The sequence below is a fragment of the Citrus clementina genome, unplaced genomic scaffold, assembly GCF_000493195.1.
Source record: "Citrus clementina cultivar Clemenules unplaced genomic scaffold, Citrus_clementina_v1.0 scaffold_7, whole genome shotgun sequence".
Lineage (NCBI taxonomy): Eukaryota > Viridiplantae > Streptophyta > Magnoliopsida > Sapindales > Rutaceae > Citrus > Citrus x clementina.
In genome coordinates this window covers 7609541-7631603 of record NW_006262075.1, presented here as the reverse complement: position 1 = coordinate 7631603, position 22063 = coordinate 7609541, and the positions used below count along the sequence as shown (strand labels likewise).

General features: G+C 34.4%; 1 protein-coding gene, 1 non-coding gene and 2 pseudogenes across 2 annotated transcripts in view; 3 read left to right on the top strand and 1 right to left on the bottom strand.

Annotated features, from left to right (window-relative positions):
* The first annotated feature begins 7675 nt into the window (after positions 1-7675).
* Positions 7676-7784, top strand: LOC112097105. The gene has a single exon (XR_002904762.1). It is a non-coding gene; the product is annotated as a small nucleolar RNA R71 (small nucleolar RNA).
* A 3188-nt stretch (positions 7785-10972) lies between these two features.
* On the bottom strand, positions 10973-14748 carry LOC18036723 (annotated as a pseudogene).
* A 3691-nt stretch (positions 14749-18439) lies between these two features.
* On the top strand, positions 18440-21550 carry LOC18036722 (annotated as a pseudogene).
* Positions 21551-21960: 410 nt separating this feature from the next.
* LOC18036672 (peroxisomal (S)-2-hydroxy-acid oxidase GLO4) overlaps positions 21961-22063 on the top strand; it is a 92060-nt gene continuing 91957 nt past the window's right edge. Inside the window, exon 1 of the mRNA XM_024180028.1 lies at positions 21961-21987. The gene's annotated coding sequence lies outside the window, so the exon portion shown is untranslated. The remainder of the gene's footprint in view (positions 21988-22063) is intronic.

Sequence of the window (22063 nt, the reverse complement as noted above, 5' to 3'; positions counted from 1 at the left end):
AAACAATTAAATAACTTAATAACTAAGTGGAGAGTTCACAAATTCGAGTAATTCAAAGAAAAGGGAACAAAAATAATTTACTATGAATCTCAAAATCAAAATATAATACAACAAGACTATTAGGATGCGTCTCAAAAGTCGTGACTCTTTACACGGCCATCCTAGACAAAAAATAATTTTTTTTTTGTTTTTTTTTTGTTTTTTAACAAAGAAAAGAAAAGAGAAAAGAGAAAAACAACACACATATTTAAAACATACGTCAATTATCCCCACCCCACAATCTAATCTAAACATTATCTTAACATTTTATAATTTTACAGATATGCAAAAAGAAAAAAATAAATAAAAATAAAAGAGAATAATAAAAGAAGAAGAAGAGGAGATCTCACCTGAACTTGATGCAGAAGCTTAAAAGCAGATAACAAAGATGAAGAAAAAGTCAAAATTTTTTTTTTTTAACAACACCCTTAAGATTAAGAAGATGCGTTTCTAGAGAGACTACATTCTCTATATCCTGCCATCTTCGACTCAAATTTGTCCTAAGTTAGTCTTTACAGAAAAAAAATATTTTTTGTTTTTTGTTTTTTTTTTTTTGTAAAGACATTATCAGGACTAAGACATTCCACAATTATCAACTATTCCCTCCCCCCAACCTAAAAAAGACATTGTCCTCAATGTTTTAAAAAGAAAGAGAAAGAGTTTAGAAGACATCACATAAACACTACAACAGAAAATATTTACAGACGGAGAGTTAAATCTAAATTGCACTTCTTATCACTGCTACTGTTACCGCTACCATCATCAGTCGACCAATTCAGTGCAAAAGTCTTTGGATCAGGCTCTGGTGTATAACCTTGTAAAAGATCAAGTAACTCATTAGCAGTAGAAGCACAGATAAAGAGTTTTTTTACAGAATATGGAACAAAATGATTCTTTATTTCATGGTTAATAAAAGTTAGCAAGCCGTCATAAAAATTATTAACATTTAACAAACCGATGGGTTTTTGATGAATGTTCAAGTGGGCCCAAGATGCAAATGTAATTAGTGCCTCAAAAGTTGCAAGATCTCCTGGCAAGAAAATAAAAGCATCAGCATGATTCATCATTTCAGATATTCTCTCTTGCATACTTGATACCACTAATTCTTCTCCAATTGGTGGGCCAGACAAGCACACTAGCGGTTTCATGGGTTTTGGGATAATGCCGAGTACTTGACTTCCTCTGGTAAAAACAGCTTCTGAGACAAGTCTTGATAACCCTCGTTCACCTCCTCCATATACAAGATGCAGTTTCCTCTCTGCTATGACACGATCAAGATCTACAGCTGCCTGAACGAACTCTTTGTACTTTCCATAGTGAAACCCAGAAAGCACACAAATGTTTTTGAATTGTTTACTCGAAGATGATGCCATTGGACTAATTTTTCAAAAACAAGTTGTGAGTGTTTGAAAAACGAGCTCATATTTAAAGATCTTGGTGAAATAAATAATGAGAAACAGCTGTAAATGGGTTGGCATATTTGTCAAATGATGAGTAAAGCTCGTGGCTCAATAATTCAAAAACAAACAGTAAAAAGAAAGTAATGATTAGAAAAAGCAAACAGTAAAAGAAACCAAATAATTATTAAATACAAAATCACATCGCTAAATGCAATAATGCAAATGATAAAGTAACAGTAAAGTAAAATAACAGTAAAGTGAAAGGATATTTACTGGTAGTTGTGATTGTGGCTCACATCTTCCTCTGGTTTTACGTCCAGTAACGGCTTGAACGCCCTCTATGGGTCGAGGATCGGCTTCCTATCCAGTTTTCTTATAAACTGGCAAACAGGGTCTTTTTGAGTCAGATTCCCAAGACTAAACTGTGCACTTTGTTTTTGGAATAGTATCCACAAATTATAAATCTCACGTTGCACAAATCCGCTTCGATGCGTTTCAAGAGATCGTAAGATATCATCCAACGATTCTTTACTCATGCCATCTTTAACGAATTTAATTTTATCTTCACGAGTATCAGAAACCATTACTAAAGATTTACAATCCGGTCGTTTGCAACCAAGTCTTACACAGTTATGACATTTTGAGCCAAGTCGTTTAGCTCTCCTTTTCTTAGCAAACGTACTTTTACCAAAACCAGGCATGTAAGAAACAAATTGACCAGAAAACTCACCTGCTAATCGGACCTTTGCTTCAATTAACCAACGAATGTCAGAAGGAATGCCATTGATCATTAACAAACGCAGTCGTTCACAACGAGCTTTGTAAATTTTCCTGAGGGCATTCTGAGGGAGAGAGGGAAAATGCTTATGGAGTTTATGTTGTATTTCTTCCATGTTTGATTTTGGGGTTTCAGTTATTGTGGGAAACTGAAGATACCGACTTAAGAAGTCACGGAGTACCGTTATCCGCCATTTATACGGGAAAATAAATCAAAACACACCAAAATCAAATCTGCAAAATCAAATCAAGCGTGAAAGCGAGCAAAAAGAAGCACACAATATAAAAGGAAAATGAACTTACATTCGTCCTCTCATTGAGTTAACCTCAAGCTCCATTTGGAATTCATATATGCCACTCTCTACTGTTCTGAGTTGTCCCTCTAGATCCTCAACATAGGACACGAATTCTAGTGGTTGCAGATCCCAAAGTGGATGTGATTTACAGCTTTGTATCAGGCCTCTTAAGTGAAATTTTATACGTCGAAATCTTTTAAGATGTGCGAACAGGTATTTTCTCATTGAGGTGCTCATGATGTAAAATGAAAATTGATGAGAGAATGTACAACTGTCAAACAAACACGCTTACACAAGAAAAACAATGTTAAAAAAACTATGTACAGTGCATCAATCTAAAGAAAAAAAATCAAACAATGAAACGGTAAAATAATAGTAAAACAAAAAAAAATCATTAAAGACTTAATCAAGAACTGGTGGGTCATCCAAATTAATTTCGGTGTCCTCGTCACGTGGGTGATGTTCCAGATATGGTTTTAATCTTTGACCATTAACTTTAAATGTGACACCGTTATTTGGATTCTCAATTTCTATGGCCCCATGTGAATATACATTTTTTACAACAAATGGGCCACTCCATTTTGACTTTAACTTCCCTGGAAATAAATGAAGACGAGAATTATAAAGCAACACTTTTTGACCAATTTCAAATGTTTTTCGAAAATTCTTTTATCATGAAATGCTTTTGTTCTTGCCTTAATAATTCTTGAATTTTCATATGCATCATTCCTTAATTCCTCAAGTTCATTCAATTGCAATTTTCGCACATTACCAGCATCATCCAAATTTGAATTAAAAGCTTTAATAGCCCAAAATGATTTATGTTCAAGTTCAACAGGTAAATGACAAGGTTTACCATAAACTAACCGATAGGGTGACATTCCTAATGACGTTTTAAATGAAGTACGGTAAGCCCAAAGTGCATCATTAAGTCTAAGAGACCAATCTTTTCGGTTTGGGTTAACCGTTTTTTCCAAAATTTGTTTTATCTCCTTATTTGCTAATTCAACTTGACCATTTGTTTGAGGATGATAAGGGGTAGCAATTTTATGTGTAATTCCATATTTCTTTATTAAAGACTCAAATGACTTATTACAAAAATGCTTACCTCCATCACTGATAATGGCTCGAGGGATTCCAAATCGACTTAAAATGTTTTCTCTTAAAAATTTAACCACAGTTTTACTATCATTATTTCGACAAGAAATTGCTTCAATCCATTTTGAGACATAATCCACTGCAACTAATATATACACAAATCCAAAAGATGATGGAAATGGACCCATGAAATCAATTCCCCAACAGTCAAATATTTCAATTTCAAGTATGGGATTTAAGGGCATCATGTTTCTTTTTGTAATTGATCCCAATTTTTGACATTTTTCACAACTTTTGCAGAATTCATATGTGTCTTTAAACATGGTAGGCCAATAAAATCCACACTGTAAAATTTTAGCAGTAGTTTTTCTTGAAGAAAAGTGACCACCACATGCTTCAGAATGACAAAAATTAATGACACTACTTACCTCATTATCAGGAATACATCGCCGAAAAATTTGATCTGGGCAATATTTGAACAAATAAGGGTCATCCCAATAAAATTTCTTTACTTCAACAAAAAATTTCTTCTTCTCTTGAGCATTCCATTGCAAAGGCATTTTACCTGTAATAAGGAAATTAACAATGTTAGCATACCATGGCATTGAAGTAACAGAAAATAAAAATTCATCCGGGAAAGAATCATTTATGGGTGTTATATCATTGCAGATTTCGGATGTGAGTCTTGATAGATGATCAGCAACAACATTTTCAGCACCCTTTTTATCTTTGATGGTAAGGTCAAATTCTTGCAGTAACAAAATCCAACGAATTAGTCTCGGTTTGGCATCCTGTTTACTCATCAAATATCTCACAGCAGCGTGGTCAGTAAACACAACAGATTTAGAGCCAAGCAAATATGAACGAAATTTGTTTAATGCAAATACCACAGCAAGTAATTCTTTTTCAGTTGTAGAATAATTCATTTGAGCACTATCCAAAGTCTTACTCGCATAATAAATCACAAAAGGCTTACCATCCATTCTTTGTCCTAAAACAGCACCAATAGCAAAATCACTTGCATCACACATTAATTCAAATGGCAAAGACCAATCAGGAGATTGCATAATAGGTGCAGATGTTAAAAGACAAATTATTTTTTCAAAAGATTTTTGGCAATCATCATTCCATTCAAACGGTGCATCTTTTAATAAGAGGTTACAAAGTGGTTTAGATATGGCACTAAAGTTTTTTATAAACCTCTTATAAAATCCTGCATGTCCTAAAAAGGATCGCACATCTCTAACTGTTTTTGGTTGTGGCAATTTAGATATGACTTCAATTTTTGCTTTGTCAACTTCAATTCCTTTAATAGAAACAACATGACCCAAAACAATTCCAGAAGTAACCATGTAGTGACATTTTTCCCAATTCAACACGAGTTCTTTTTCAATACATCTTTTTAAAACTTTCTCCAAATTATCAAGGCAATCATCAAAAGAATTCCCAAACACAGTCAAATCATCCATAAAGACCTCTAAACAATGTTCAACTATATCACAAAAAATGCTTAACATACATCTTTGAAATGTTGCAGGAGCATTACAAAGCCCGAATGGCATTCTTTTAAATGCAAATGTTCCAAAAGGACATGTGAATGTGGTCTTTTCTTGGTCCTCAAGTGCTATAGGAATTTGATAATAACCTGAATATCCATCTAAAAAACAGTAGTAGGGATGTCCTGCTACTCTTTCTAAGATTTGGTCAAGAAATGGTAATGGAAAATGATCTTTTCTAGTGGCTTCATTTAATTTTCTATAATCAATGCACATGCGCCAACTAGATGTAATTCGTGTTGGAATTAATTCACCTTTTTCATTTTTAACAACAGTGATTCCAGATTTTTTAGGCACTACTTGTGTAGGACTTACCCACTTACTATCGGAAATAGGGTAGATAATTCCCACATCAAGCAATTTAAGGACTTCTGTTTTGACTACCTCTTTCATGTGTGGGTTTAATCTTCTTTGAGGTTGTTGACATGTTTTAGCATTTTCTTCCAAATTAATTCTATGCGTGCAGATTAAGGGATTAATGCCTTTAATATCATTTAAAGTCCATCCTATTGCATTTTTATGCTTTTTAAGAACAGTAAGTAACTTACCTTCTTGGTCGCTTGTTAAAGTAGAAGAAATCACAACAGGATAAGTTTGTTCTTCTCCAAGAAAAGCATACTTCAATCCTTCAGGCAAAGGTTTCAATTCCATTTTAGGTGCTTCTTGTTGTTCTGTCTTTTCAATACTTCCAAGCTCTTCAAATTTTGGCTCGTCTTCATAATTTTGCGAAGTCTGCACAGAATCAAGCAACGAATTTATATTAGAAATATCAAGTTCAAGTTGCTTATTTGACTCAATTGAATTAACTAAACAAACATTAGAAAGTTCAGAAAAATCCCCTTTTTGAATATTTTCCTCGATACAAGATTCAAATAATTCCTTTTGTTCATCAGTATCATCTTCAATCTCATTTTCTTCATTAGGTTGCCTGCACATGTTGAAAACATTCAATTCCAAAGTCATATTCCCAAAAGATAAATTCATTAAACCATTCCTACAATTAATCAAAGCATTAGCAGTTGCTAAAAATGGTCGACCTAAAATTACAGGAATTGGTTTATAATTATTCACAACAGGTTCAATTTCCAAGACAATAAAATCCACAGGATAAATGAATTTATCAACTTGTACTAAAACATCTTCCACTATTCCTTTTGGTACTTTAACTGATCTATCGGCAAGCAAAAGTGTAGTTGAAGTTGATTTTAACTCACCAAGATTAAGTTGAAGATAAACTGAATATGGAAGTAAATTAACACTAGCACCAAGATCTAATAAAGCATGCTCAATTCTGTGGTTACCAATAATACAAGAAATGGTAGGACAACCAGGATCTTTATATTTCAACTTATTATTAGTAGACAGAATTGTACTTACCTGTTCGGCCATGAAAGCACTCTTTCTTACCTTCAATTTCCTCTTAACAGTGCACAAGTCCTTTAAAAATTTGGCATATGAAGGAACCTGCTTGATTGCATCTAATAGAGGAATGTTAACTTTCACTTGCTTAAAGATTTCATAAATTTCAGAAGAGTGGTTTGATTTCTTTGGTTTATTCAATGCATGCGGAAATGGTGGTTCAGGTGGAACACTAGTTATTTCTTCACTAGGTGTAAGTTCATTTAGTCCTTCCCTACCCTTTGAATTTTCATAATTTTCATAAGGTTCAGGCATAGGCCTATCAACAACCTTACCACTACGAAGAGTTATAACTGACTTGACTTGGTCTGTGGGTGGATTTTGTTGAATTTTAGGATTTGGTTGTGGCTGGGCTGAAAATTTTCCTTTTTCTTGAATGGTGAGTGCAGAAGCAAGTTTAGCAAGAGTATCTTTCAAATCAGAAAAAGTTTGTGCATTTTGATTGTTAATAACATCTTGCTTTCTGATGAATGAATGCATTGTGTCTTCCAGATTTTTCCAGGGTGGTGGAACATATGGTGCATAAGGCTGAGGATTTTGAAAATTTTGTGGAGGTGGTGCTTGTGAAGATTGTGCATTATTGTTATTCCTCCAACTGAAATTTGGATGATTTCTCCAACCAGGATTATAAGTCTGTGAATATGGGTTTGGTTTATTGAAAGTGTTAATGACATTAGCTTGATCATTTAGACATTCTTTAAGTGCAGGCAAAGTGGGACACTCTTGAGTGAAATGATCATTTGAATTACATATGCTACATGCAATTTCTTGAACAGATTTTACTTGATCACTCTTTTTATGCTCCAAAGCTTCAACTTTTCTAACTAGGGATGCAAATTTTGCTTGTAAATCATGATCTTCCCTAAGGTTATGGATTCCTCCACTAGATGGAGATGATTGTTGCTTATTTGTCAATTCAAAAGTTCCAACAGTATCCCAATGTTGTGCATTTTCAGCTAATTGGTCAAGGTAATCTAGTGCATCTTCAGGATTTTTATCCCTAAATTCACCATTACACATCATTTCAACAACCTGTCTACTTTGGGGTATTAAGCCCTCGTAGAAATAAGTGACCAATCGCCAAGTTTCAAAACCATGATGTGGGCATATGTTAAGCAACTCTTTAAACCTATCCCAACATTGGTATAATGTTTCTCCATTTTTTTGAGTGAAAGAAGTGATTTGCCTTTTAAAAGAATTTGTTCTATGAGGTGGAAAGAATTTTTTCAAAAACTGTTCTTGCATGTTATTCCAAGTTCTTACTGATCCAGATCTAAGGTTTTGTAGCCAAGTTTTAGCTTTATCTTTTAATGAAAAAGGAAAAAGCTTTAATCTAATTATGTTCATGCTACAATTTTGGTCCGTGTATGTATTACAAACTTCCTCAAAATCTCTTAGATGCAAGTATGGATTCTCAGATTCTAAACCATGAAATGTTGGTAAAAGCTGGATAATACCTGGTTTAAAGTTGAATCGAGATGCTTCTGGAGGAAATACTATACACGACGGTGCTCCGGTTCTGGTTGGATTCATGTAGTCTCTCAGAGTCCTTGGTTGATTCTGATCATGCCCATGTTGAGATTGGTTGTCTCCCTGATCAATTTGAGGATTAAGTTCGCCCAAAACGTTTTCGCCTTCATTCTCATCCATGATTGGTGGTGGAGATTGAGATCTACGAATTAACCTGCCACTTGAAGATCGAGACCAACGTCTCATGCAAGGGTTATGTTATAAAGATAATATTTACACAAATTGATAACAAAATAAAATAAAAAATAAATAAGCAAATAATATAGGTATACAAAAAAAAATTAAATAACAATTTTGGTGGTTGAACCCACCAATTAACAATAAATTAAGTATAAAATAAATGCAAAAAAAAAAAGAAAAAGAGGAAAAAAAATGGTGGTTGAACCCACCAACAAAGTAAAAAAAAAATAAATAAATAACTGCAAAGTAAAAAAAATGGTGGTTGAACCCACCAATTAAAAAAATAAAAAATGCAAAATTAAATAAATACTGAAAATTAAATAACTGAAAATAAAAGTTAAGAGTTAGTAGTTAGTTTGGTGGTTAAACCCACCAATAAAGCAAAAATAAATAAATACGAAATAAAATAAATGCAGAAAATAAAAGTTAAGAGTTAGTAATTAGAGTTAGTAGTTAAAGTTAGTTTGGTCCAAAATAAGTCCAAAGTATGTCCAAAATATGTCCAAAGTATGTCCAAAGTATGTCCAAGTCTTGATTATTTTGAGAATTTCGTCTAAGGATTTTATTACAAATTATTTTTAATTTTATAGTCAAACTGTAATTTTTAGAAGTTTAGAATAGCAATTTGGGATGAAAGTGAAACGACTGAAAGATGTTGGGGTCCGAGTGTAATTACCAGAAGATTGGGCTAGAAACGGGAATTGTTGGGGTGAAACGAGAAATATGAAAGATATGGGGACACAAGAGAATTTAAGAAAAGGAAAAGGGGGTAAACGAAATTTTACATATAAGAGAAAAATAAAAACGGAAAAACAAACCAAATAAAAAAAACTTTTCCCCGGCAACGGCGCCAAAAACTTGACACAACTTAAAAGTAAATTTTAACTCCCAAGTATAAGAGTGTCTTGTTGTATTATAACTCGGTGAGTCCGAGGTCGATCCACAGAGAAAAGATTTAATTAGTTTATTTTATTTTATCTAAAAATTGAAATTAAAACTTGAATATAAACAACTTAATTTAAATGAAACTATGGAATTGAACTAGTTAGGGTTATGGATCCACTCTTAGAAATAAATAAAACTTACTAAATTCTTTTTGCCAATTTGTTTTAGATTTATTACCCAAAATATTAATTATACAAATTATTATTATTTTCCCTTTAATTTTATGATGGATTAAGTATTTATTGTGCCAAAATTTAATTTGTCTTCAATAAGTCAAAATACCATTTCACCATGCCTTATATTAAGATCTTAAGAATTTATTGTGCCAAATTCATTTGTTTGTCTACAATAAATCAAATTTTCAAAATATAAAACATGTATAAAATTAAATAGAAAATAATTTAATTTATAAAATTAAAAATAGAATTTGATTAAATCATATTTATTTCCTAAGAGTTTCACCTTCCCCTAATTAATATTATTTAGTTAAGCATAATTAAAATAAAAAGTAGTAAAATTGAATTACTTATAATTAAAAGGAATAAAAACAACTAAAATTGGAAATAAAACTAATTTTATTAATGATAATAATTATACAAAATATTAAAAACACACCTGAAAATCAAGATTACAAGGAGATGGAGAGAATTTGAGAAGAAGAGAGTTGTAGAGAGATCATTAAAACATAAAAATGAGGCTCTATTTATAGAAAAAATAAATTCATAATCTAGTGCTTTGCGGTCCATCATAGGCTTCATGCATGTGCTCCTCACAACCCTTAGATCAAGATCCAATGGCTGGTCAAACTTCAAAAGTCAACATCACACATGGCATCATTTGACTCGTCCGATTTGCCCAAAGAACGGTTGAGATTTGGCGGGTTAATGGGTGGATCGGGTCGACCCAAATACAAAGATTCGGATCCTCCAACTTGCTTCACCAACCATTGCCACGTGGCACAATCATGGCCATTGAATCATGAACGGTTGAGATTTGGTCAAGATTGCCAGCTATCCCATGCACTCATATCTATTGTAAGCTCATTTCATCATCCAATCAGTGCTCGGTTAACAAGAAAAGTCAACTTTTTTTATACAAGCCCAATTTTAATCCGATCTTGACTGATCTTAAGGTTTTCGGACCTCCGGAATCCAAATTTGACCTCCGTTTATCTGTTTGGAGCCTTGAAGTACGTGAAATTAATATTTTTCCTAATAAACACATAAAAATACACATAATTAAATATATTGAAAACATAATTAATAATTCATAATATATTACATAAACACAAATATAAATTATAACATAAGCATAAAATAACATATTATCGCTTGATAATTAAACAATTTTTAATACTAATCACCACCTCTGACTATTATTACCTATGGATTACCTCGTTCGTATAATCAAATATATGGTTCACTTCAGTTGGATGATGAAACTAAAACGATAATAGACAAGTATCATTTGATTTGAAAAGTGTCTTAAATTTTATCAAAATCTCAACTTTTATTTCTCATTTCACAAGGATCGATCAACATACGTGTCTTTTTAAACTGCGGCATCATAATAATCAATACATATCAAACGAAGTGGTCTTAGAACAATACCCAAATGTCATTCCAATACAAAATTAACGTCTTGGCAGAGTTCCACGATGCACGCACTTGGATTTGGATGCTAATTAATTGCTGTAAATTGACTAACATCCAAGCACACGCGTGTGGTCAAGGTTTTTTCTTTAGCCATAATTAATTTCCTTTAAAAGGAGCGAATAAGATGGATGAATTGTGTCCACCAAAGCCAAACGAGTTGGACATCGCCACTTTTATGTGCAAACGTTCCTTCATGGGGCCAACCAGTCCTTTTGCGTCCTGAATCGGCAGAGACGTCTTGTGAAAAAGCAGGAACCTTTTTAAACAAGATCTCCTATCTTACATGCATGATATATTCTCTTTATATAAATAGTATATAAATTCCATGCATACATTATTTATATGAGAAAAATGTATTTTATATATACGTAAGATAGAGATTATTTTTTAAAAATATTTCCATTTTAAATTCAAGAAGCATACCACATGTTTGTCAGGATTTTCCAGATTTAGGTTTGGATGTATCCATCCAGTTTGTATTGCCTGCAGGAAAAAGAAAAAAACCCCATTCAAAAAACAATCATGATATGTCCCCAAACTTAACAACTTAACACTTTGTTAAGTGTTAAGTGATTTTTAAATAATTTGTGTCTTTTTTTGGGTTGGCCGCCTTCTTTCTATATCCTATTGAAAACCATGAAATTTTACAGGAAACATATACGGGATTCTCTCGCGAGAATGACTACCGCATAACACTCCCAACCCGACTTTTACTGAAAAGCCTCATGTTTTCAAATTTTTTCTTTATCTGCCCCCTAAGTTTTCATTTCTGACCCAACAGTGATATTGTATTATGTAAAACTTGAAGCAAGCAACCAAAAAAAAGTTAAAACTGTAATGAAAAGCTTTATTAAGTTTTCAATAGATAGTGGAGGATATTGTACCAATAGGGCCTCCATATTGTAGATATACCCTCTGTCAATGCGTAAGGCTTCAATGATTGTGGCCAGCACTCTAGGATGAGCAGGCTTATATTAACTATTCAAGTGATCTACACAGTTACGCCATGTATGCAGGGAAGAAAGCAGAAGCTATTCACCTTGATTGTGGCAACAGCTTCAGCAGCACCTGAAGCTCCAAGTAGGTGGCCAATCAAGGATTTTGTAGAGTTCATTCTTAGCTGCGACATGTTGGAATCAGATGAAGTATAATAGCAACTAAACAAGTATATAATAATTCTAAATTATAAGCAGCAATGTGCTTCAGTTTTTACCTCAGGATTCTTTCCAAAACAACGGATTACAGATTGATATTCTCTCAGATCACCTAGTCTCGTTGATGGAGCATGTGCATTAATGTAGTTCACATCTTCCCTGGCAACCCCAGCTTGAGCTAAAGCCTTCTTCATGCAAGATACCATGCCCACCCCTGATTTCAAAAACATATATATTACTCCAGCAGAAATAAACTCAAATAGATGTGGATAGATGTGGATAGTGGGAATTTTAGAAAGCCTATGTACTAACCCTCAGGATGAGGTGCAGTTATGTGATAAGCATCACAAGTTAAGCTTCCACCCAGAATCTCTGCGTAAATATTCGTCCCTCTTTTCTGTCAAATTATTTGAGTGTAGATACATGAGTGCATGAGTGGGAAATAATGCCCTATAGTTAATCATAAAAAGTGATGATTCTGCTAGTTATTAACCTTAGCATGTTCCAGCTCTTCTAAAAGCAAAACCCCAGCTCCTTCTCCCATAACAAATCCATCGCGATCCTGCTCGTTGTGCAATCAAAATATTTATTGCCAAATCGTTTATTATAATAGAAAGTTGTTCAACAAGAAGAGAGGGAAGAGTTGAAATGATTACAGCGTCCCATGGGCGTGCAGCTTTGGTTGGATCACTATTTCTTTGCGAAAGGGCATTGCATGCGATAAGACCGGCTATGCCTGATATTCCGATAAATAGTCAGTAAAAAAAAAAATTGATGATATTGTTGGATTTTTTAATCCAATATTGTTGGATTTTTTAGTTTAATATTGTTAAATTCTTAATCCAACGTTCGTTATTTCTTTGCGAACGAGCATTGCATGCGATAAGATTGGTTATGCCTGAGATCAATAAAACAAAACTCATGATATTATTGGATTTTTTAATCCAATATTGTTGGATCCTTTATTCAACATTGGACTTATATATGAATAATTATGTATTGTGAACTGTCATATAAGATTAAACCCAATTAAAGGTGATCTATTAAAGTTTTTGGTATTATAGGCTTTAATGTATCTAATAGAGTGTGAACTTTTAATGTGTAGAGATTCAATATTCTAATTATATGATGGGCAGAATTAGGAATACCTAATGACAATAGAAAAAAGTTGTCTATATAAGAGATTATAATCCCCAATTCACACATATCTTTTTATTCTCTATTGACATCCCATCATCAGAGAGAGCAGTGAAAAACTTAAAAGGATTTTCTAGAAGAACGTGTAGATCTAGAAGGCTAACCACACAAACAATTCAACGTTATGAATTCAGGTACGCTTCTGTATAATTTATTATAGATTTTTGGTGATACAATATAAATATTCCTAGGATATGGTAATGGTTTTCATCAAAAAAAATTCTTATCTTAACAGATATATTTTTGAACTACTCTAAAATGCAACGGCTTTGTTAACTGTATCTGATGGGATAATCATCCCATCTGAACCACCACAGAGCATAATGTCCTGCAAAATTTTCAACAAATATGAAGCATGTTGTATATAAATCAAACTAAGACTTCTCTAATGTAACATCTCAAGGGATGTTCTTAGCTTTAATTAATGTCAGCTTGAGATGAAGGCAAGTTGCTTACAGTGTCACCTTTGATCATGTGACTAGCTGCATTCAGTATGCTGTAGTTGCTCGATGCACAAGCTGTACTGATTGAGTAACTTGGACCTGTCCATCCCTGCACATAATTGGAAGCATGTCAATTTCAAATCAGTATAAGATTGCTTAAATGTTTTTTTTTTTTTTTCAACATGCCACAAAGCTATCTTATGAGCTTACCAAATCCATTGCTAAGACAGCTGAAGCCATATTGGTTAATGAATAAGGTATGTAAAAGGGACTCATCTTCTTATACGAAACTTTTATTGCTTCAAATCCATCATTAAGAACCTGTTCAAAAGCCAGAAAATCATTAAAACATGCTAGTAAGGCTACATGCTCTTGTTTATAAGCAAACCATAATACTTGCCACTCCTAATTGACTTTTGTTTTCAAAGCTCAAAGCTCACTTACACGCAAGCCTCCCATGGCAGAGCCAATTATAACCCCACATCTACTTTTATCCAACTCTCCGCTAACTTGTTCAGTAATTCCAGCATCTACCAAGGCTTTTTTGCCAGCGACGAGAGCATAAATCAAGTATTTGTCTGCTTTCTTCGCAATTTTTGGTGAGATCCATCCATCTGTTGAGAGAGATTTGATTTCTGCAGCAATTCTCTGTTAAAGATTTGAGAATAGTATCATCCAATAGCTTTGTACACAAACTCAGTTATGATAATGAAATTTACACAATATTTATACATACAGTGGGAAATTCTGAACAATCAAAGCCCTGTATATCACTTATCCCAGTAACCCCTTCAAGAAGGCTGGTGTGAAACAAATGTGCATCGTCACCAAGTGGCGTTACAGCACCTAACCCAGTCACAACAATTCTCCTTTCTCCAGTTTCTTTCTTCTTTGTTATGACGAGCTCCTTTTCAGATTGTGCAGCAGACACCGCCATTGTTTTTCCTACAAGCATAACAAAATAATCCCAGTAAGAAATTGGGCTGATGAGAAGAATAACATGACCGCATGGGATAAAATTTCCTTACTCGAAAAACCATTCCGAATACAGAAAGTACTCCCAATGTTGCATCTTGATGTGAGTTTCTTGTGTCTCTTCGGAGATTTCAACATAGAGGATTTTAAAGGATGGTAATTTCCATAATTAGCTGCAGGGCTTGTACAAAGAGGAGATGCTAAAGAAGCAGTTTCCATTTTAGGAAAACGACAACAAAACAAAAGCAAATAGGTCAGGGGGGGAGAGAGAGAGAGAGAGGTGCCTCGAAATGATCACCAGATGAAATGATATGATCAGAGTAGAGCTCACATAGATAATGGTAATAATCATTAAAGCTGAAGTAAGTTTATTATTGTATTATTGCGAGCCACAGACTGTATATTAATTAATTGAGCTTATCATCAGTCATATTCTTTACGACACGTTTTTAGCAATCCCCACTGACATTACTGTAAACAAATTTTCTTATATTGATATAGCAGAAATTAAGATGGCTCATGCATAATTATAGAAGTAATTACGTTGTTGAAATACTGGTGCTTGAGTGGACAACTAGTCATTTCCTGTTGAAAATTGAACTTCCAACTTTTGTGGAATAATTTCTAAATTACTCATATAGAATTTTACGCATGTTATAATTAAATAATTTTTAGGTGCGAACATCCACATATTATACACTTAATGCTTTAAAATATTGTAATAGATTTTGATAATATAATATTATAAAATCCTTTTACAACACCGACGTTAATATTCATATTTTGATAAGCAAGTTTACACTAAAGAATAACTCTAATACAATTATATAATTTAGACACTCAAATTATAAATACAGTGTGATAAAAAATTATTAGAAGACAAAGACGGAGAAATCAATATTAAATCTAAATTTCTAACGATTTCTCCAATGACCATAGGCACCAGGTGCACTCAGGCTCATTCGAACGGTGCCCGAGTGAAGTTAGTAACGTCGAAGTAATTGTGAGTAACTTGCAATACAATAAAGGATTTTTTAATATTTTAATATTTCTATTTTCTTGTGAAAACTTTGTAACGCAAATTTTTTTTTTTAATCGAAGCAGCATTCTTAATGGGAAATTTATAAAAATAGCCAAAAAAATTAGGCACTTTTCAACCTTAACCCCTCAAACTTTTTTCTATCATAACTAGCCAAACACCCTATTTTTGGACTACATTACCCTCATCATTTTCATCAAATTTACAAAGGCATGCCACTATTCCCTTTTCAATTCCAGCACTTCCACCACTTTTCTCTTTTCAACTTAACAAACTTCATCACTCAACAAACTCCATTACTCTCAATAAATTAGCAAATTTCATCAAACAAGCATTACATAATTGAAGATATAATTATTAATTGGAGAGCTTCTTAAGGTTAGTTTATACTCTTACCATAATCTAAACTTTTAATCTATTGATTTTATCATTTGAGTTAGAAATTGAAGTGAGTTTTTATTGCAAATGTTGTTATTTTTCATTAACAAAACAATGTGACTTGTTAAAGTAGTTAGTTTGAGTTGAGAAATGAAAATCAATAATTGAAACCCCTGAAAAATCGAGTAAAACAGAAGCCCAGAACAAGTGAGACAGGCACCTGTCTCACATAAATCTGCTGGTTTTATGTGAGACAGGCACCTGTCCCACTTGCCTATCTCACCAAAATATGTGCACCGGCATCCTCAACAGGACTCGTGGGGTCAGGATCCACCTCGTTTGGCCCTGTAATGGATGGCGCGTTGATTGAAGGCTAGTGCTGCACCAAGTAAAACAGAAAACAGTAAATACCAAAAAAACAAACATATAAATGACTTTGCTTCCGGTTTTCAATGATACTGTAGAGGATACCTACATTACGGACCCAACTTGGCAAATATGGCACGTAATCCTTGACACTCTTCCAATAATTTGTGGCTCTCTCCTTTGCATCCGGTTTGAGAGTTTGGAAAATAGTGCCATCCTGTCGTAAAGATTACCAAATTTCCAATTAGTATAACGATATATTATGTAACAGTTATATACAGACATACATATAAATGGCTTCCATCGTACGATCCGAGGACCCTTCCTCCTAATTTTCACCACCCACTCTAATGGTAGTTCTTCAATCGCTTCAAAAATCCATGCCTTCAACAAGGAAAGATATGAAGTAAAAAACGTGTCATTAAATATTTATTATAACAAAACTAAGTTATAAAAAAAATTCTTCACTCACATGCACTGCAGACGTAAAGCCGTAAAAATTATATTTCTCAATTCTATGCAAAGGATTTTCTGCGCTTGCCCTCTTAAATTTATTGGCTTTGCCGTTAAATGTATTATCAATGCCCTTATATATTGTTTCCCATGACAAACGACCCCACGGAATACTTCGAAAGTGATTTATGTCATCTACCTCATTAAGCAAATTGAAATTGATTTGACAATGATCCTTTCTTCTGTGTAGTACTCTATCAGCAAAGTAAAACATGGCGATTTTTAGCGCATCGGTGTCATCCATAGTCTTGAAGTCTAAGTTTATAAATCTTTCCTCGAACTGGCCAAGATTTAAATCACGATTCCTGCCGCCAAAGTACTTATTAAGTAACCTATGCATTGTTTTATGCTTCGTCAGGAACACATTTTTGCCATAGCAAAGTCCAGTTATTAGGCACCACTCTCCAATCGATAGCCGTATCAAATGGTCGCCAACTTGAAACCATAACTCATCTTTGCCTTTTCCATCGCCATGGGACACTTGCCGAAGCAAAATATTGTGCACAATTACGCCACTGAACGGATAGCTCCGACACTGTAGGAAATGCCCAAATATATTGTCTTTGAACAGTTTCAGTTATTGCCTTGTTAATTTTTCCCGGATGGCATTAACAACGACATCTAACTTGCACATACTCATGATACGCCCGGGAAAGTGATCAACATAAGGTGTCTTCATCATTCCCGGTTCTTTCATCGGTCCGGGTGGGTTATGCAATGCTATTTTTGATTTGCCCATTTATCTGGTACAAGTAAAAAGTATTACATGTTAATAAATTATGAACAAAAGAAAAAAAAAATAAAGGCAACACCACGCACTGCCTCTTGGTGCGACAGGCGGGCGTGGGATGCGCGAACTGCGCGCGCGAGTTGCTGCGCGCAGGCTGGCACGCTGCACGCAGCTCGTCTGCGCACACACTGCGCGCATCTCGCGTGCGACAGGTGCTGCGTTGCGCGCGAGATGCCCAAGCCAAGCGCATCTCGCGTGCGACAGGCGCAGCGTCGCACTCGAGATGCGCGCAACGTTGCACGCAGCGTGCGCGCATCTCACCCACATGCATCTACAACACCACACCACCAACAACCGCCATTAAACACCACACCACCAACAACAACGACATTCCAAACAACAACGACAACCCAAACAACAACAACAACAACCCAAACAACAACAACAACAACAACAACATCAACAACAACAAGAATGGCAATAACAACTCACCTAGGGTTTTCAATTTTAGCCGCCGTGGGTTGAAATGCTGCTGATCTACGCCGCCGCCGCCGACGATCTATACAACTTCCGGTGATGAGATTTTGGTGAGAGGGGGAGGAATTTGCTTGAGGGAAACGTGAGAATGAGGAGGGCAATTTCGTCCATAATTTGGTGATTTGGCTAATGTTGATAGAAAAAAATTTGAGGGGTTAAAGTTGAAAAATGGCTAATTTTTTTGGCTATTGTTGTAAATTTCCCATTGTTAATTAGATAATAATAAAAAAATCTAATCAATCAAAACAATCCGCCGAAACGATTTAATTATATAATTGATCCATTCTGCACAAGCTTCAAATTTTCAAATCCTCAACGGCCATATTTACTTTTGTTTTTGGTCGAAAATTTCCTTTTATTCTGGCAATTCGATTTCAAAAAGCGAAAGCAAGTTGTTACGGTTTTTACCTTAAAAGGTTTCTGCGGAAGAAAAATATGAATAAATAAAACCACAAGAAAGCAATAGAGTAGCGGATCAATGGCAGCTCCTGAGTCTGAGCAAGTAATATTCATCGAAGAAGGAGATGATGAATACAGCACCGAAAGTGGAGGGTCCGACCTGGGTTATGATTCGGATTTAGACCCGAGTTACAACCCTCTTGAGGACACCCATGCCACCTTCTCAAAGCTCTCAATTGGGAAAAAGTCCAAGTCTCGGTTAGATTTTTATTTCAACGATATTTAAATAAAGATTTTTTTTTCCTTTGTAGCTTGGCCTTGTTCTAATAATAGATTTTCTTTTCTTTTTTTAATTTTTTTTTTCATGTCTAGTATTGGCAAAGATTTGGATGTGGGTGTTGATGAAATTGAAGAAAAAGTAATCCAGAATATCATTGAAGGTATATTTATTTATTTGTTGCTAGTAAAAATCAGAACTTTTGTAATGGGTAAGGATATTGCTTTAACAAAATTTTGAATTTTGGACAAATACATGATTAGTTTAGACAGGATTCCATTGTTCATGCATTATAAATCTGCAAACTTTAATGATCACTCAATTGGGTTTTTAGTGTTTTGGCTGCTTTCAAATTTTGGTGGCAGCCGGGCAGCAAGAGAAATTGAAAGTGGAGCAATGTAAAGTTTATTTGAGGAACAATGGATTGAGATTGACGGGCAATAAACCCACGCTTATTCAGCGTATAAAGGAGCATTTAGAGTAATTTCAACTTTTTTCGTGAACTAATAATTTCACTTAAGACCTATAACACTTGGATTTTCCTTTGTTTTAATCTTTTGATACTTTTCAGAATCTCAAATGGTGGTGGAGAGAGAAGGTACCCAATCTCTAGCTTTGTACTGGACTGTAAAGGTACAAATTTGATTCATTAATTTACTAGATTTACGGGTCTGAAAAAAATGTCAGTTCATTGTAACACTCTTTGGTTGATTTGCTTATAATGCATTAGAATGCACACACCTCTTCCAGCCTTCCTCCCTGATACTAGTATAGTGTAGTTCTAGTAACCCTACTTTTATTTTGTGTTTGTACTCATTACCCTGATACGTACCGATTAAATGCAGGTGACGCTTGCACAGGTGACGTTGTTATGATTGAACAGAATGTTTACAAAATGTAAGCTATTGGTCTCTGACTCTATGTTTATGTGCTGAAAATATAAGTTCGATGAAACTGGCATTTATCCTCCAATATCTGTCAAAGAATACTAATTCTGTCAATAGATTATTTGATTTACAAATGTAACAATGACAACAAATACTTTAGATTTGCTAGTATCACTGTGCTCTTTTCTCAAAGTTGTTTGCAACCGTTGAGTGTTTTGTTCTTACCTTATTTCTACATCATTAATTAGGTTTAACATAGCAGCTTGTAGTGAAAGTGGTCCCCCATGTGGCAAAAGGATTGTTGCTGGCCGCATTGTGAAAGAAAGCTATGGAGCAGCCAAGCAACAACATACATTTACAGTGAGTCATAAGCCCTATATAATTTGGACTTGGGAGTTTAATGGAAAGCCATTAATCATAGAAAATCTATGACTATTCTTGGACTGTTATGTCTTAAAACTGTTCAGTTATCTGGGTTTATGCATTAGGGTAATGATATTTCTTGATTTTGCGGTATGATCATTTCAAGCAAATTTGATGGATGGAATTTCTCTAGTTGGTTCACCTACAATTGAGATAAATTTTCTAGGAGTAAATTTTGAACAGGCAGATGCTGTATTTTAAATTCCATCAAAATAATTCTTGTGATTAAAGTGCTGTTTTTGGCTAATCTTTCAGATAGAGGTACTTTGGAGCAAAGGGGAGAAGCCACTCCCTCCACTTCGTCCTCTCCTAATTAAAGGTCGAAACCTTTATCGTCTGAAGACCTTGAGACAGGTTTGCACAGAGCTGAAGTTTCTTCTTCCTATTATCTGTTGATCCTTAAATATTAACCCAGCTTTGCCCATACCGTCACTGTCAGAGATGGGAAGACTAAGGGAAGAGACACAAGGTTTTGATGGAGAAGCACTCAAGGGGTTTTATTGCAAGGTCTAATAGAGAAATACGGATCCATGGAAAGGAAAAGAGGAAATTGCTGGAAGCAAATAGGTATAATTTCACATAAAAATGAAGTAACTTATCCATGTTATTTTAAGATATACATGCTTATGTTTGTTCTTCAGGATGTCCATGAATCAGGATCCAAAAAGTTACCAGTCTCAAAGGAATTTAATTGCTACCGAAAAAGTGAAGATTCTGTTTCAACAACAAAGATTGTGTTTCAAAAACAACCCCCCTTACAAAGGGACTCTAATAAAACGAAGAGTGGACCTCAGCAGCTATCAATTCAACCTCAGCATTCTGCTGATTCCAAAAATGCAGCAGAAATTCAACTTCAACTAAAGTTGCTTTCAGAATTGCCAGAACAGAAGTTGGCAGTAATACAGAATAATTGCCAGACACAAGTTCCTCAGAATCCTGTTGTTAAGCTTAGCGGCATTAGGGAAGCTCCGATTAATAGACAGCGATTGAAAAGCATTAACCAGCATCATCCAACAAGTCCACCTCAGGAACAAAGCTACATGAACCAAGAGCTCTGCCCATATTATCCTAAAGGAAGATGCTATTTTGATGACAACTGCTAATTCTTGCATGAACAGAGAGACAAAGGTGATCAAAGACGCGAGTACAGGTGGCATCATGGACAGCCTAGACAGTTTCAAAGGCGTGGAAACTGAATATGCAAAAACATATAGATCGGTTACAATGTTGAATACATTGATTTTTGCTCATTGTATGCGTTTTGTTCTGTTTGGTCCATCCCATTGCAGGACTCTAGAGATTGAGCCCAGTGGCAATCAGTTTTCGTGTGAACATGACTGCCTGTTTCAACAAAAGAATTGATATCAAGATTTTTTTGTTAAATTTCTAAATTTTGTAAAATAAAAATATTTAAATTCAAAAGCTTTATGCCTTTATTTATGGTAACTAAAATTAATCTTTATTCTCCTTTTATTTTGTTGTTGGCCAGATATAAATAGAGAGAAGGCAAGTGATAATACAATTACAAGAAGAGAAAGTCCAAATACTAAAAGCATAAGGAATATACGGAGCCTGTATCCATCGTGCAAGAACAAGAAAACAACAAAATTCTAAAAAATGGTAGAAGTTGATAACATTATAATTGAAGGGAACACGTCAAATGACAAATAATTAATACTAATCCTTTATATGCTTCTTGACTTTGACTCTGCCTCTTCCTCCCTGTTGTAATTTGCCTCACAAGCTTCATCAGTTGAAATTTTTAGTCATTCGGGTGCATCTCTTTACAAGATTCTATTATTGTATAAGTTTGATTAATAGTTATTCGAAGGATATTTTTTTTTTCTTCT